Below are 15,471 nucleotides of genomic sequence, written 5' to 3'. Positions count from 1 at the left end.
ATGTAAATGTGTAGATATACAGTGTCACAGAGGTTATAGCTTGTGTAAGAGATACCGTGCCTCGTGTTGAAAACGACAGATTCAAACAGTAACGCATACAACAAGCTCTATACATACTGTAGCTGTGCAGAACAATAGGTTAGCTTAGCCTCCCTCGCATATTGTAGTTCTGCAGCATCAGACAGAGCAGTTCACCGGGCTTCAGAGAGAGGGAGCACCATTTTAAACATTAGTTGTCAGCTGACAAGAGCAGTTCAGGTTCAGACAGTATCTTCTCCCCTGCCTCTCGCTCTCACACACACTTTCTATGTCTCTCTGACTCTCTCTTTCTCTACATCGCTCTGTCCTTGGGGAACAGGGTGGATTGAGGTGATCACAACATGGTATGGCTCTCATCACAAAGAAGCTGTCAGATGTGAAAAAGGCACCACTGCTTTTACCTGTTTTATCCTCAACATTACCATAATCATGTGGCTGAACATAGGCCATACTTCCATTTCATATTGTAAGGATGTTGAAACATGCCTGCTCTGCAATTTAGACAGAGCGTGTACTGTATATGTAGAACACACCTACTGAAGTATGGGACTTGATCCCCCGTGGGAATCCTTTGTACGAGGGTTTTTGTGAAAAGCTACTTTCACATTTTCTCCTTATCAAAGTGCTTTAATATTATACAGCAGATTGCGCACCCAATGATATATTTAATGTCTTAAGATTCACCTTTTTAAAATAGAAAACATGATTTGGGGATGTTCATACATTTTTTTTTTTTTATTCAGGTCATGAAGGTCACCCAGCTTGACATCCATGCAACGTTTGTGGCTGTGTGGCGCTATGCAGAACACACAGTATTTAGATCCCATACATCACTTCAGACGTTCCTATAGCAGTCCAGAAGCTGCCTACCCTAAGTATGGCGGCTCATGGGATTGTCAGCCACCCTATGGAGTGCTATGACATAGGCTCATTCATCTTGCCCCACTGCATTGTGGGAAGACGCTTTGCATCAGCGGGGGGGTCAGGGGTGATGGATGCCGAAAAACTCGGGGGCTGTCAGAGAAGAGAGGTGACAATCTGGGCCTTCTGGGACCGTGTCACAGTACACCACCAGGTATGATGGCAAGAGCTGAGGGAACGTGTTGTGCGGGTTCGCGAAGGCTTCCTGCTCAAGGGCGAGAGGGGGATGTCGGCACAGCACTGCTGGCTTCACTCATGTCTCCTCTGTACCCTTCCCTATAAAGGATGCAACACCCCGCCAGGTCTATTTAGCAGGCACATTCCAAAAACAGCACCATAACACATTGCTATCCCCCACACACACACACACACACTCACACACACACACACACACACACACACAGATGTAGACTTGCATACAGTACCTGCATGCACACACATTGACACCCACAGCAAAGGAAACACAGAAATGGGGGCTCTCTCCCTCACACACAGCCTGCTGTTACCCCCCCCCCCCCCCCCCCCGTCTCAGAGTGACCCCTGATGAAGGAGTACCAGAGTAGTTGGCAGTTCTTCATTGACATTCAGGATAGTGTGTGTGTGGGTGAGCGTGAAGCCATCTAACTACAGACAATCCCTACACATTCACTGGTGGCCAGATTGACTTGGTATTCCTCATGGCACCACTCCTAAACCACTTACTCACATTAGCAATGCTAATGCAGAGAGGTGCAGGGAGACGGATTCATCATACACACCACCACCCCCACCTCACCCTCTCTTGCTTTTTCACACACACACACACACACACACACACACACACACACATACTCTCTCAAGTAGTGGCTCTGACTGTCATCAACCCAATGAGGAGGTAAACAACTATGTGATTTTGTGGATTCTGGACTATGGGTTAGGCATGGAGGATAATGGACTCCTCTGAAGATACTAGGGGTGTCTCAAACAATTGAATACATATCTAGATACGTGGTCCACATCTGATACGAAGACACGAATAAATCTGACGCAATATACTGCTGGGTGATCTAAAGCTTATTGAGCACAATATGGTTACAGCCCAGATTTGATAGAATTTTAAAATTTTTTTCTACAATAACATTTATATTTCAAGTTCTGCATTAGAAATGCCGTAGCAGCGCTTCCCTAACTGTATGGTTTGCAGCAGTCTAACTAGCAAGCAGGAGAGCAGTGGGTTACACAAAGTGACACACAATTACTCGAGAGGCTTTTGAAAGCTTATTGATATTTAATGAATTTCACACAGAATTTAGTATGGATCATTGCTTGTGCAGTAATGTGGCCATATTTCTCATTCTTGTTTAGATGTTGTGCCGTTTACCTCCTATCAGACACCCCTCTTTTACAGTCTGGTTTCTAGCCCTTCTGCGTGAGGAAATATCTGTGTGGCTCCTATCAAAGACGGATGTTCCAACACAGGGAATCAATTGTTATCATGTTCATAAAACCACCCAATTACCGCTGTGTGTACCTGCTGGTGTTTAAAGGTGCCATATTTTACACTTCCTGTGTTTTATTTGAAGTGTTGATCCATAAGAGGATATATCTGTGGTTTTAAGTAAGAGAAACCATCTCAATGTAGTTTTACATCTCCTCTCTGAGGCTTCTTTCTGGAGCTGTAGTAACAACAGGTCGGTGAGTGATCAAATAAAGATGAATTACTGAAATCTTGATGGCTCATTTTAGGGGTTAATTTCTGAATACAGGTTGTGTGCATTTCTCTGTGGACTGAGTACTTTGATACTTTCACAGTATTAATACAGAACCTAGACCTGCTTTGTAATAAAAAACAGACATGGGAGTCTCTGCATTATGTAATATGGGACCTTTATGTTTTTGTTGTTCGTATGGGTTGTGCAGCACATTGTGTGCTGCTTGAGAAACGTTGAATCCTCCCCTTCATTTTTTAATGTTACATTGTAAGACACCACCAATAATTTAGCGCACATTAAGCGAGCATTTTTCATGAAGCCTGGCAGACGAGACCCTCCAAAGCAAGATGTGAAATGTCACCAGCGCACAGATGTCAGGGATGTACAATTACTTTCAGGCTTTTCCGGGCACATGGGAGAATTGAATATTGCACATTGAAATTCAGCTTGCAAGGATAGCGACCTGTGTCATCAGATGCTGTGTGATATGTCTAATTTCCCAGTCTTTATCAAAACTCACAGCACTGTGGAGGCTTCTTACGGCGTATCAGCGGCATCATAATCATTTTCCAAAAGGAAGTTTATCCTCTCACTCTAACTACCTCTCACTTTATTTGACAGCAGGAATAGTCTCTGCGCGGCCACTTTAACAAATAATTTGTCAAATTATATTACCATCTTAACAAAAGAAGAAATGTCCAAAGTCGAATACTTGAACAAATTGAGCCCTCTAATAGTTCTTTCGTAATGATTTCTTATTCCAAATTACCGTAATTTGCACGGTTCAGTAATGAGGTTCCACTCAAAATTATTCCAAATCGTGAGGTTCAGAATGTGCCTTTCAAAATCAACTGCAAGACATCATTAGAAACTGACAAATAAGCCAGGAGACTAAAAGCAAACGGTAATTAAAGAACTCGTGTCATATTTGATCACAGCGGGATCCCTTCAGCAAACCTTCATGACCCTAAATTTAGCCAGAATTTTTACCTGTATTTGAATTTTTTTTCCTTGCACCAAGGCATTTACCTCATATTAGCCTGTTGTCAAGGGGATTATATCAGAGACCAGTGTGCGAACATGACAAATACCTCATGAATCATGCACAAGTCCCATGCAATATCTTATAAAAGAAATATGACAAATGTTCTGTCTGTCTCTCTCGTGTTCCTCTCTCCCTATCCGTGCATTGAAATCATGTTACCAGAATGTCTACCCTATTTTCACATCCTTCCTTTTTTGTTACATTACTCCATGGCATCTCACTGCTTTGAAATCCTGAGGTGAAAAAAAAAAAACCCCACCTTTGATGTTCCGTTGCGAAACTTCAAAGCGTAGTACTGCTATAATTGACCTTGAAGTAATTAGGTAGTGAATTGTTGATCCTGACATCAGTTTTTACAGTACGGAGTCCTGCTGGTTAATGTGAGTTCAGAGCCGTGCTGCACAACTCTGCAGAGTCACATGGAGTCTGTGATGAAGGGTCAGAGAGACACATATTCTTTTATCTCTGTACACATGTTAACTCAAAGGCATATACAGACAGCACGGACATGAAGATGTGTGTACTTATATAAAGAATCAGCAAACCGTGTCTGAGTTAGTGTGTGTGTGTGTGTGTGTGTGTGTGTGTGTGTGTGTGTGTGTGTGTGTGTGTGTGTGTGGGGATGGTGCTCTGAAAGTGCTGCCCCTATTGAAGTGGCCTCAGTGTCACTAATGAACCTTCAGGCACAGTGACAGGAATGAGGGCCAAAGATATTGTGTGTGTGTTGGTGGTGGCGGCTCATGTGTGGCTGCAAGCAACGCACAGATTTGTGTGTGTGTGTGTGTGAGAGAGAGAGTGTGAGCGATATCTTGTGTGGCCAGTGGGCCTGAGGAGGCTGCAAGCCGGTGATAGCACTGGCCTCTGTTGTGCTCCAGCTAATCTACTGTGCAGCAAGGCACAGGGGGGGTCAAGGAGAGGCCTTGTCCTCTCGGGCAGCTCGTCCCAGCAATCTAAAACACACTAGGCGGCTTTGTGTAGTCGTCCTGCTCTTCCTCAACCAGTGTGGAACAAAACGCAGGTGATATGATCCCAGGAAGTCAGCCCTGTTGTTTTTCATATTTCCAGTAGCTATTCCGCCTTAGATAAGAGAGTCAGGAAAAGTTAGAGTTGTACGCAGCGTGAGGGGAAGTGGTGCAGTATGAGTCTCTCTGTGAAATATTTTTAATATTGTTAAACAAAGTGATTAAAGGCTTTGTTCATTTTTTTTCCTACTTCGTCTCTTGATTTTGTGCTTGTGCGTTGTTTTCCAAAAGCAGAAAAGTTAAAGCTGGAGGTTTGGTTTTAACTGGATTAAGCTTTTTCACTGGCAAATCCTGTGTGATTAGAAAGCAAACAATACAAACAACACAATTGCTTTTAATAAAAAGTGGGACTGATTAGACAAATTAAATGTACCATTTGTTTCTTTTAAAATTTACTCGCGTCACAATGCCCAAGGCTTAAAACTAACCTTCCAGCTTCTCAAATATTGGTAATGATTATTATGCTCTGAATCCACCAAAATTCCCAAACAATCGCCCCGGCCAATATTATATCCCCCGAATGTCTTTCTTTATCCCCTGGAATAGAAACATGATGCATTCCATTCATTTAAATCCATTTTACACATCAAAAGAGTATCCTTGCACATGACGGAGTATCCTTGATTCTTCCGTGGTTCCCTGAAAAGAAGAGGCATCTGCCATGGTAGCTGCAGCAAAGCATTCAGCCTCAAACACCGATCATTAAGCCAAGGTTGAAATCAGTCAAGGGCCTCTACTTCTGCCCACTCCCTGCTATGTCTGCCGTGCCCCACAGGAGTAGAGTTCAGTGATTAAAATGTCTGTAATTACTCCAATGGTGCGCACATAGTCGCGTGTCCGTGTGCGCGCGCGTTCAGGGAAACGTGTGTGTATGTACCGTGTAGGCGCACACCCATCCAGTGTTGTTAGCAAAAGGACACCTTCAATGTAGCCCCCGCAGGGAGAGAGTTGTGTAAGTGCTCCCTGTGTGAAAAGTGTTGGATAATTTGACTCAAGGCATTGGCACCCAGAGAGGTGTGCAAGCAGTTTGTCAGAAGCCAAGTATCTGCAAAGCCTTTATGTGTGTTCATCGTGTGTGTGTGTGTGTGTGTGTGTGTGTGTGTGTGTGTGTGTGTGTGTGTGCTTACAGTAGGTTAGACACAATAGCAGCAAGTTAAACTAAAGTGACAACTAAGAGGCACTTAAAAAAAAAGCAAAAAAAGTTTCTCGACTTTCATTTTCTGATCTTTAGCTGCCACTTTCTGCACATTTTAGGAAGTTTAACTCCACAGAAAAGTCACAGGCATTGGTACCAAGCCCATCTCTGAAATTGTCTCAAGTTATTACAGTGAATGTCCCTCAGATTGTTGTGTGCTGAAACCTGCCTGAGAGCTGACAAAGTGGCAGGAGACAGACAAAGAGGCCTTGATTGAAGTGGCAGAGCTCAGGCAAACACAAACACATTGTGATCGAAAGGTATTGTGTCAAAACCACTCGTTTGTGTCAGGGTGCATTAAGATTGTAGTCCGCACACAGCTTAGTTCTTTTGTCTGCTAAAATTACCCACCGGCTCTGTGTGTGTGTTTGTGTGTGTGTGTGTGTGTGTGTGTGTGTGTTTGTGTGTGTGTGTGTGTGTGTGTGTGTGTGTGGTTGTGTGTGTGTGTGTGTGTTTGCGGAGATTGGGCGTGCTCAGTGCAGCCTAGTTATAGACTAACATGAGCTGTGTGACAGTACAGTGTGACTCTGCGCCTGCCTATTATTGTTTTATACTCGCTGCTTTTCATCCTCTGGTGTATCTGTGTGTGTGTGTGTGTGTGTGCGTGTGCGTGTTGTCAAAAAAGAAGAGTTAGCCACAGTCTTCTAATGTAAAGATGTTTAATACCATGCATTAAACATTTCTTCATGTGATGAAATAAGATTAAACCCTTATCTGTAGGTGGTGAAGTGTGGAGGAGGTTGTTATTTAGGGGACTTTATTTATACCTCAGGAGTTTTGGACACGGTGTGTGAAATTGGAAATTGCAACCTATGCAGTTGCATAGGATTGTTCCTTCGATACATATGTATGGTTACATGAGGCATCATAAATCATCCGTGGCGTGCAGTGTTTCATTTTGAATGACATTGCAGGGATATTTGTAATCATATCCTCCTTGTCGTTCTCTTTGTCTTTCCACACACACAAACACGCACACTATGTCTCCTTCAGAGAACATTACATTGACTTTCATTCTCTTACCTTAACAATAACCACTACTTGCCTAACCATTACCTTCACCTTTGTGTCCCCATAAGGAAGACAAGTCCGAATAATGTGTAAAAGAGGTCTAGATCCCCACAACATGAGCAATACCTGGACCACACACACATGTAAACACACAAAAACGCACATCTAGTCCCCTCACTTTCTGCATGTGAATGTGTGAACTGCGTTATTATGCACAGACAAGGACACAGACTCAGTTATTCTCCTATAAGGATATAAAAATAAATAAAACATGTATGTAAACAGACATTACATCTCTGCACCCCTGTTACCACATGCACATGCAATCACTGAAAGTGGCAGATGTCCTGATTGTGAAAGTTAAACTCATTGTAAGCAAAGATGTTCGCGCTATATTTAGATCTGTACCGGGCCTGATGCGGGATTGGCTGCCTCTGTTTTGTTCCTGTACTCGTCCTTCTGCTGTTACTCTCTGTCTGACGTTGACCGTCATTAGCTGAGAGCCGCAGGATGAGGGGTGGAGGGGGTTCGCAGGTGCGGTTGGAGAGCGAGGGACTTTACGATGATCACCGTGACTGTCATGATCATGAGTTGCGGCCCTCCAGTTAGTCGACTTCCGTCAGAGGGAAGGTCCTTTAAGAGCAGAATATCTAATTGACGTAGATGAAAAGATGAAAAGGGACTTAAAATTTGTTTAAAAAGTTGAATCCCCACAACTCCTTTAGATATCCCTCAAATCCAGGGAAGTCTGGTGAGGGTGCCTGCTGAAAACATAATGTGGAAGTTGCAAATATGGCTGAACTATGTGGGGAAGCGTGCAAAAAGGATTCATGCTTTTATAGTGGTGCAGCTGGGGCTGCACCAGATGTGTGACTTCGGATCCACCACTATAATAAAGAACTATATAATAAAGAATTAAGATTAAATATAATGATGCTTTTGCAGGCTTAATGCAGTGGACAGTTTACAGCAAGAAAAAATGACAATTGGTAAGTCCAATTGTATTTAATAAAGCAGATAAAACACACAATGTGCTACAACACTAATAAGGCAGATAAAGTCCACATTGTGCGACGGGACTAACACTGTTCTATATTAATCCAAGTGTGGGCATGCAGCACAAAGGATCCTGTCACCGAGTGGGGAGAAATGAGATCTCTAATAACTACATTCAAGACATTTTAATACATTTTTAAGGTCTTAAAACGTAATTTCAGCTGTGATTGTGAGGTCAGATCAGGGTACAGAGACTAGAAAAGGGAAAGGGTATCATAATAGGCTGCAGAGAGGGGTAGAGTGGAAATGATGAGATTTGGATGATAGGAGGGAGCAGTGAGTAAAGAAGGCAGTTGAAAAGAGGAGTGGTGTGTGTGCACGAGGGGGGAATGTGTGTAAGTTCATGTGAAGGGTGCAAGTCTACGCCGAGGGGTTGTGGGTGCGGTGCGGTGCGGCGGGAGGGATCCGGCCAAGACACCGGGGGGGTGGGTGGGGATTATCATCTAACCACCTACCAGGAAGATGGATATCAATGAGAGAGCGAGAGAGAAAGAGAACGAGAGAGGAGGGATGTTTTTAAAAGAGAAGAGGAAAGTATAAGCTAAGATAAAGTGGGTATTGAAGATGATTGTGCACTTAAAGTCCTAAGACAAAATGCACATGTGTTTTGCATAGCTGAATATGTAATTACACATAACAGGGAGACAGTATGTATAAACATGTTGTGTTGGGATTTTAAATGGGCCATCTCAGGCTCAGGTACAAGACATCAAAGCCTTAACATTATCCCTAATTATCCCTGGGTTGTTGTTGTAACTTCTCTCTCTCCCTTGCTCCCTCTCTTCCCACACCTCTGCTGCTGCTTTCGCCTCGACTGAAGAAACTGACATCACAGCAAAGATCCACACGGGCTTCTTTTAACACATTCATATTGTAATGAGGCTGCAGATTAGGATAGGGGAGAAAGGTGGTTTAATGCGCGAAGCCTTCCGGAGAGTCGAGCACTCAAGTCAGCGAGATTTGTGTCAACCTCAGGAAACCTCAAAGACCGGAGAGCAGGAAATACTGAGTGGTTGGAAGTGAAAGCATGAGCGCTATTGTTATAATTACTGCCATATCCCTCGTTATCAGCCTTCATCTGTTATCCTAACCATTTTACTTCCTCACGAGTCTTCATCACAGTCCTCTGCATTACACACATTAAGCTGATGCTTTCAGACACACACGATAAAATGCCTTGAAAAAGGATGATTTTGCAGGACATGTGAACTTGTGGCCCTTAAACCATCATCATCCCTATCTCGTCATCACCTGTTTTCTCTCTGATACATCTCCCAGCGCACACTATTTCTGTGATTAACCTCCTTCCTTGCCTCCCCCTCCACTTTAACCTCCTCCCTTCTTCCTCCTCAATGCCATCGCCCCCCCTCCCGCCGTCTTTCACCCTCATCATTATAATGTCCCTGCTCGGCATGAGAGGGAAACAGGGGGAACATTTAACCAATGACCGGCAGCAATTAGTGCCGCTGACCTGCTGAGTTAGTGTCGAACTCTGCCCTTGACCGGCTCTGACCACACTGTGAACCGCACTGCAAACAAACAGCAGGGGAGTTAACGATAGCCTCATATGTAAGTGCTTTGCATGAAGGTGAATGTTTAAAGACTTTTTCTCTTTTTCTTTTTTTTTTTACCCCTCCTCATGCAGAGCAGACACACAGTATAGGAATGATACACACATACAGAGACGTGTGCAGACGCTCAGCGAAAGTTGCAGAGCCACCAGCGTGCATTAGCGAGCCTGACAAAGCTCATTTAGGTTTGCTGGTGATGAAAGGAGTACACAGCCCCGTCCCACTGAGCTTTGTGAAAACGTTGTGACAACGCAGAGTGATCCACTTAGGAGGTGCATAGTGCCCCTCGGGGGGTGGCAGCCTTCTCTGGTGGCTCTTTGCTATTGGAGGCGTGGGCAGTGCACTAAACGCTCCAGCCCATGTCCCTCCATGTTCCTCGTGGCGCGCACGGACGACACCACGCCACGCAGATGAAACGGTATAGCGCGGGGACAGAGTTAGACAGCAAAGGTGGCGCTGCTTGAGACGCTTGCGTTGTCATTGTGTAAAAATGCACATTTGTTTATGTATGTGAGTGGCAGAGCTGCGTGTTTGTCTAATTAATTAGCCTTCTCTTTGGGCCTAAGGAGGATTTTAGCTCCTTCAGAGAAAATATCCTCAAATAAACTCTGACCAGCACGATGGGTCTTCTCTCTTTTCTTTGCTTATTCCTTTATTCAGTTTTTTCCTCTTTTCTTTTGTTTCTTTTACATATGCAAGTGCATGTGTGTGTACTGTTAGTGTGTATAAATGTGTTGTTATGCTTAAAACATGCTCTATATTAGGAGTACAATGCAGCATTTTTGTGAAATATGTTTTGTTTTTGTTTTTTTGCTCACAATTAAAGGAACAGCTAAGTGTAGCATAACAAGGCCCCCCCCCCCCCCCAGGCCTAAACCCTGAACCCTCACAGGCTTAATTGACGTCACCTGGTGAGTGATTGAGTGTGAGAAGCTGCAAGGGCTTAAAATGGTATAAAGAGGAATGAGACAGCACTTTTCACATTTGCATTTTTTTATTCCCTCCCTTCGCTGCCTGTTTGTAAATGAAAAAATAATGTTGGATAAGATCTAATGAAGGAATAATTGGAATTCGTCATCATGCCATCACAGGACAAATAACAGTTCTGGCTCTGACTCACCAGTGACCTATGAGTTTATACCACGGGGAAACAGACCAAATTATCCTTACATGCACTTGTTTTTAATGGCGGTTGTTTTTAATGCTTCTGGGCATCCCCTGACATCTATGGTAACCCCATGTTTAACATCACAACACAACTTTGAGTAATTCCATCAGGCGGAAATACGGACAGCCTTAAGCCGTCGTTGACTTATCAGGAACGCGCCTTAAAGTCTGTCAGTCCACGAGGTTGGACATTGGGATTGGGCCTTACACTTTGTGTCTCATAAAGAATGGGGGAGTGAAAGTGAAAAAAGTGTGAAAATGACCAGTAATTTCCTGGAGTCTCTGTTGGTCGCCTGGAAAATGCTCCCGGCAAACAATAGCTTTTTCCTTTCCTTTTGCTGTAAACAAACCAAATATCGACACCCTCTTAAAATAATGGCCTAAGTCATTTTTTCAGGTTTTTCAGGAAACACAAAAAACTCAACAAAAGAGTCACACTTTTGACATAGGCCATTATACAACCGGGGGTAGAATTGCATGTTCCCCTCAACTGAGGATTCAGGCGATTTTACCAGAGGTGGCCAGCATCATGAGGGGGTGATTTAGGCAAAAAAAACATTTTTGTCAAAACATGACTTAGGCCATTATTTTAGGAAGGTGACGATATAACATGTTAATTAGTAAGATTTAGAGCTGCTGCAGGTGGATTATGTTACCTTCAAACAGAGCTGGGTTAGCCTCTTCCCTCTGCTTGTCTTTTATGCTGAGCTAAACCAAACAGCTGCTAGCTGCTACAGACATAAGAGAGGTATTTATCTTCTCATCTAACTCTTGGAAAGAAAACAAATAAGCGTTAGCCAAAATATCAAGTTATTCCTTTTTTGTTTTTTTGTTCCATCTATCAAATCACATAAGGATCCCAAAGTTTTTGTCTGTTCCTTCCAGAGGACAGGAGAGTGAGACGTGTTCATCAAGGTTTCTGTGCGACACGTGTCGTGTGCCAGGAGGCACAGCGGTCACTGGGGGTGCAGGGGCACAGATGGCAGCGCAGGTGTGGAGATGCCACCACATCAAGCACAGTCATCAACCTCATCTAAACACACTCTGGTGTGCGTCCATTTCCACACACAAACACACTCATACACAGTTTGCATCAGAGAAGAACACTTGAGAGCTATGACTTTAAAATCCTTTCTTTCTGCATCTGTCTTTTCTTCCCTACATCTGACAGGAAGCGGAGCTGTCATCAGCGCTGTTCTGTTAATAATTAAATCTAAAGTGGAGTCGGAGTGGCCGTAGCTCTGACATATTAAACATTGATGTTGAGAGTAAATGCGTCTTTTATCGTAACATGTAACAATCCCCTCTGTCCTGCTTTACTTTCACATCAGCACTCTGGATGACAGCTTTCCCTGAGCAGAGATTTTCTCGAGCTTTCCTTTTCCAGCTTTTCACTTGTTTGTCATTTGAACTGGCAAGAATGGAGGAGTAAACAAAACAAGACAGCTTGAATGATACCCAGAATTGGTGTCGCATGGGAGAAGTTAAAATGGATGTTTGGAAAGTGACAGCTCTCCTGCTTGACACTTAAATATTTTGCCTTCTTCTTGGAGTACATATGTTTTTTTAAACAATGAATGATGTTCCTTGTCCTTGTTTTTGTCAAGGGTGTCCTCTTGTATAAGAAAACTTTCTTCAGTCCATCCCGTCGTGCATTTTCTTCCTTCCCTCATTGCTTTTAATCTGCAGAACAGTTATTATGAAATTTCAATAGATTCAGTCCTTAAGTGGTAATACCTATAGAAGCTGCGTTGGTCTCATTTCACATATTCTTGACCCTTCACCGAGGTGGTGAGCAAATGGAGCATTATACAGTATTGTGTGTGTACTGATAGCAGTAACAGCTTTTATAAACCACTGTACAGGATTAATTACCTAAAAGAGTGCTCTTCATGCTGAATTCCTAAGAGAACGGGGTGATTTGGTTCATAATGAGGCTCGCTCATTACAATGACAAGTCCTCACGGCTCATCAGCCTGACTTTGAGAAGGCAAACTCAAGTGCCGAGTCTGCAGCCTTAATTTAAGCTTTTATCAATATCAAATTAACAATAAAAGCACACTGTCAACAATTAAGTCTTAGAAGTTCAGCCTCCTAGTCTGGAGGGGGTGTCTGACATTAGTATTCTGCCTTTGTCAGAAAGTCACTGTATATAAATCATGTTTTAGAACTTGTTTTATTCCACAATTAGTGTGTTTAAAACACATTTATGATATACTATGTAAAGCTTACAATACAATTGACTTAAATATACTCTTATGCCACATCTTCATCTTCACTGTAATATTGCAGAATCCATTTGTAATAATGTTGGCATAAAATGGTCTGAGCATGAACACGCACTGTAACACAGTACCAAGTGTAGTGAAATATGCACTCTGGTGTGTTGAACACTTTGCCTAATGACTATTAAATGCCTCCTAACAGCTTGCTCGAAACAAGACACATATTACAAGTTCATGAAAATATATTGGAAGCAACAGTGAAAGAGGACAATATAACCACCGTGCTGTTTTTCCTTCACTGCAGCCAAGTTCCCAGGCTGAAAGAATAAAGGATGGAAATTCACCCGATGGCCTCAATGCATAAAATGGCCTGTTACAAGAGAGCTGTTCCCGACTTGAAGCCATTTATAACAAAGAGAAACCTGTAAAACTGTCCCTCTCACCTTCATCAAAACTGGATTAAAGTCTGTATGTGGCTATAGGCGCTCAACACCTACAGAGAAGATTATAGTTTGTGGCACACACACCATGTTAAGAGGATATTTTCTTTTAAACTCTGTTAGTCAGTCTGACTCTCAGTCTCCACCAGAGTCTGCCTTTATCTTTGCACCACAATCTTTCAACCTCCCTTCCTTCTCCCCTCTGATCCATTTCTCCCTGTCATGGCTCTGCTCTTTGTAAATCTTTCCATCTCTACCCTATGTAGCGCGCAGATATGTTGGTACGTATATAGAGGCTTTACAGTTGTGTCACATAGCAACCACAGTAGGCGTTATCCTGGAGTAACACTTACTGTGTTAAAATAATGCTTATATTTCTAACAACCAGACAGAAAAATAGATACCTAATAAAGTCTTGCTGCAGTATGGGTGCAGGTCAGCTGAGTAATAGGCCTGTTACAAGCGGAAAAGTGCAATCTGAACATTCGTTTCACACTAAAACTCTTTTCTCATTTGGTTATTTATCTTAAACACATGTTCTGCTTTGAAAACTGAGCAAACATTCATATTCGTATGTAATGTCCAACTTTATTCACACCTTCATCCTCCCCACTGAACTAATTTGCTATTTCCTGAAAATTGCCCATACAGAACCAAAGTGATGCAGGAACTTCCGGGTTCTGTTCCAAAAGTAAAAAGACTCATCTGCGCAAAATTACACATATATACATATATCTACATCATCATTTTTCTATATTCTGTGCAGTTTACTACATCTATCTAGACAGGGGTTCATGATATTTTTTAAAGCAATATAGTATTTTTTATTATTTACGGAAGGTTCCTCGTTTGAGAATGTCTCCAGGTCCTTGAGCAAGATGCTGACTTATATTAAAGCAGCCCATTTAGCATTTTTCATCGCAATTTATTTCTTTTCCCCTCTTCTTGTCCCGATTCTCTTCTCTTCCCAAAGATGAACTTTGATTTATTCTGGGTGTCAAAAAGTTAGCCTGGGAAAAGGCATGTGTGGCATAGTATTGTGAGATCTGTGTCAATTGCGTGAGTCTTACACTCAATGCGTGTTAGCAGCCCTTCTCCTCTGTTTTTACCAGCAAGACGTTAAATGTGTCTGACAACCTTTGTGTGCCCTCAGGTAGTCCACGGAGGGTAGGACCATTTATACATTTTCCACAGAACATCACACTGATGAGAGCCAAGAGAGTGAATGAAAACAGTAACATTGCTGGCCATGAAACCAAAATAATTAACTGAAAGAGCAAACTTCATAGTCATTCTTAAAAGGGACATTCTGCTCATTTTCAGGTTTACATGCAATAATTTTAACACATTCCTTTTCTCATACTGTCCATTTCTGCTGCACCTGTTTTCAGCTTCTGTCTGAAACAGACCATTTTGGCTCCTGTCTCTTTAAGCCCCCCTTTGTGAAGTTCAGACCACTTATTACCCCACGTATGGAAGATGGAGTGCAAATAAATCCAGGATGCAACAATGGTGTGTCAAAAGGTGAGCAGAAATGTTTGTACAAATTGCAGCAACAATGAAAGAAAGTCTTTCGGTGAAGCTGAAGGCGGCACATTATGAGGCCGTTCTGATCAACGGACACGGTGATATTTCAAACACATAATGTGGAATTGTGTATGTGTGACTCTTGGAGAACAGAAACCCAATAAACCTCCTGGTTGGACAACAGACCCTTGACCACTTACATACCCTTGGTAAGAAAGTTATTTCTCTTTAATTGTAACATTTTAAAGTTATCAGTATTTAAGTATTTAAGTTAACAGTATTTGTAATTTAGGGAACTAATTGTCAATTTGTCTTTGATCTTTATGGATTTTATGTTTTGCTTCAAGGGAGCTTTAATGCCACATGAGGCCACGGAGGGCAGATGAGTGCATCTTTCAGAGAAGATGGGGCCTTTGTCAACATGGGCACCTGTGGGGGTGTGATTGCCCACCTGCAGAGCGAGGTAAGAAGCCAGATAATCCAAATCCCCTGTATGTCACACAGGTTTGTAATCACAATTAATGGTTATAATGATTCTCTCATCAAATTAGTAATAAATGT

General features: G+C 42.6%; 1 long non-coding RNA gene across 1 annotated transcript in view; it reads left to right on the top strand.

Moving 5' to 3' along the window:
• The window catches only part of LOC130183372 (uncharacterized), a 33,319-nt gene extending 18,434 nt beyond the window's left edge, over positions 1–14,885 (top strand). Inside the window, exon 4 of the long non-coding RNA XR_008829825.1 lies at positions 14,775–14,885. This is a non-coding gene — a long non-coding RNA (uncharacterized LOC130183372). The remainder of the gene's footprint in view (positions 1–14,774) is intronic.
• The last annotated feature ends 586 nt before the right edge of the window (positions 14,886–15,471 follow it).

The sequence above is a fragment of the Seriola aureovittata genome, chromosome 16 (genome assembly GCF_021018895.1).
Source record: "Seriola aureovittata isolate HTS-2021-v1 ecotype China chromosome 16, ASM2101889v1, whole genome shotgun sequence".
Lineage (NCBI taxonomy): Eukaryota > Metazoa > Chordata > Actinopteri > Carangiformes > Carangidae > Seriola > Seriola aureovittata.
Note: the sequence above shows the minus strand (reverse complement) of the source record. Positions and strands in the feature narration are given on the sequence as shown.